Genomic DNA, 3,118 nt, shown 5'->3' on the forward strand with positions numbered 1-3,118 from the left:
GGTGTTCATCAAATTGTGTCACTGGACACCGGATGCTGATTTCAAGCAAAGGACAGTTGGATTCTTTTGTGGCTTGGCACATGATGGAGTTGTCAAGCGACATTCAGAGATGAATCATACATGCAGTTGATTAATGTTCTCTTCAGATTTGAGTTTTTTTCAGCATCCAGCTTTGGCGGTTTTTCAAGCAAATGTTTTTTTGTGAGGATCAACTTGAGAACTTGGAAGATGGTTCCTTGTTAATTTTGGATTTATCATTGAGAGGGGGAATGTTAGCCTCACTCTCTTAAAAATCGATAATAAATCCAAATATTAAATTAAATAAACAAAATCATGAGAATTCCTCAAACTAAGGATTCTAGTTTGGATGAGAATTCCTAAATTAGTGTGTAAGTTGAGAAATTGTCTCAACCAAGTGAGTCTGAGATAGACGCACAATCTTAAGACCACTTGCTCATGTATTTAAATGTATTATTAAATTATTTGAATAAAAAGAGAGATATACATGAGCATGAGAGACCACATGATGGTTCTTTGCCTTTTCCACCAGTTTGTCTTTTGTGTGTTGCTGGTTTGATTATTGTGTTTGTTTAATATGGCTGAGTGGTTTCAACAGTCCCATGACCTTGGTTATTATTTTGCCTTTATTAACTTTATTACATGGATTTTTGACTAGGGTTGTTACACAACCCTCCCCCTTGGGGGAACACTATCCTCGGTGTTCGATGACACCTATAAACAGTAAAACTGTTGAGAAGAAAAACATACTACCCATGGATATTTATAACTTAGCTCAGCGTAGTATTTACAATGATCAACCTACTGAAAATAAAACTAACATAGAAATCATAACAACCTAACAAGCATAACCACATGAAACCCATACTACTTATTGGAGCTTTATAACACATCTCATGGCGGTATTTATATCCATATACATATATACACATACCGAAACACCACACCAAAACATACACCAAAAGACATCCACTCAACTAGCGAATAGAGAAGTATACATAGCTCACATCTAATCAACCATCTCCCATGTAGCTTCATCGAGCCCAAAGTGCTTCCACTGCACTTTAACCTGCTCGATTGCCCAATTCTGGAGCATGAAAATATTTCTTTGAAAAATACACTAAGGTTCCGGATGAAATTTTCCTTCTGGCTCCACCTACAATACACATGAGTCAATCACATGATCATCATATTTAACATACTTCTTAATCAATGACACATGGAAAACATCATGGGATTTCACTATCAGAGGTAGTGCAAGTCGATAGGCTATTGTTCCAATCATCTCAAGAATCTCAGAAGGCCCACAAAACTGAGGTGTCAGCTTGGCACATGATCCAAGGATCTCTTCTTGGGCTTAATCCTGTAGTACACCTATTCCCCAACCTAAAAATCCTTAAACATCGTGTTCTAATATGCATAACTCCTTTGTATATCCTATGTTATCTCTAAATATTTCTTGATAACCTGCATTTCATGTTCCATCTCTGCCAATATGTTTGGTCCTATCAATACCCTATGCACTGGATCACTACAAATCCACCCATAAAATGCCTCAAACATACACATCCTTAGAGACTCCTGATACCCATTGTTGTAAGTGAACTCAACCAGTGGAAGATATTCTTCCCACTTTCACTACTGATGAATCACATACATCCTTAACATGTCCTTCAGTATCCTATTGACCCTCTCTGTTTTTCCATCTATTTGCGGATGATAAGTTGTGTTGAAGGCCAACTCTGTACCCAAACCTGCAAATAACTCTTTCCAGAATCTAGAGGTAAACTTAGCAACCCTGTTTGACAAAATCTTCTTTGGAATATCATGCAATATCACCACATCTCTGATGAATACATGTGCTACATCATTAGCAAAATAGGTAGACTTTATTAGAATTAAGTGTGCTACCTTTTTCAACCACAACCATAATCGAAACATGTTGTTTGGATGTCATCGACAAATCTGTAATGAAATCCATGGAAATGACCTCCTATTTCCACTCTAGAATCAGAATCGACTGTAGTAATCCACCTGTATGTGTACACTAGACTGCTTTTACCTGTTGACAATCCAAGCATTAGCCACAAACTCTACAACTTCCTTCTTCAAATTTGGTCAATAGTAGAACTTCTTCACCTCTCTCAATGTCTTCTGATATCCCGAGTGACTTGAATATGACTTAGCCTGAAATTCCCTCAAGATAAGCTTCTTGAGGTCATTATTGTTTGGCACATACATCCTGTCCTTAAATCTGACCAAACCATTTGCTATGAGATGATAGTCCACATCCTGATCACATGTACCCTTCTGTAACCTGTGCATAAGCTCAGGGATAAGAGCATGGAGAAGATGGGGACTAGCGTAAATATGGCACAAGGCAACAAGGTATGACTCAAGGGATGATGGACATGCAAAATATGGATGGCGAACCTCGTTCTCAGGAGGATCTAGTCAAGCGCGACCCACAAGTAATCGATAGGGCTTCCACTCTTCGTCACCGATATCGGGTACCTCCTCTCCTCATTCTATTTATAATGTTGTAACTAAAATTTCATTGCTTGCACAATTATCTGTATGAAATATGGTCTCCATGCTAGGTATGGTTTCTCTGTCACATGTGGGATTTATCCACTTTCTGATTTGGACTTTCTAATTATACTTTTAAATAATTATGGACTTATATTTTTTACTTCAATTCTTTTCTTGTATACTTGTATGAATCCTTATTTTTTCCTTTGTCCTGTTCGTTCCAGTATTCTGTATGTTCTATTAACTTATCAATCTTTGATATGTAGTTCTAGGCACAATCTATGAGATTTTCTTCTAGTTTTTCTCATTCAGGCATTTTACAGAATTTAGCTGAGACTTTCTATTTCTGGAAAACCTTCAGTTTTACCAGAATTTCTAACTCTTCCTATTAACTACTTCCAACTCATTCATGAATTTGGCATTTTGTTCTTATGTTTGGCTTAACTACCAAATAATGCCACTAAAGTATCACATGTTTCTGACTCGTTCATCTATTAGCCCAAAGGATCTATTAATCATAACATGCTATTAAAATAGTTGTCAACTCAACTGACCATGCGAGATATTG

Source organism: Pinus tabuliformis, chromosome 1_2 (assembly GCF_031772625.1).
Source record: "Pinus tabuliformis cultivar Carrire ecotype Pingquan chromosome 1_2, CPIR1, whole genome shotgun sequence".
In the NCBI taxonomy this organism is placed as follows: domain Eukaryota; kingdom Viridiplantae; phylum Streptophyta; class Pinopsida; order Pinales; family Pinaceae; genus Pinus; species Pinus tabuliformis.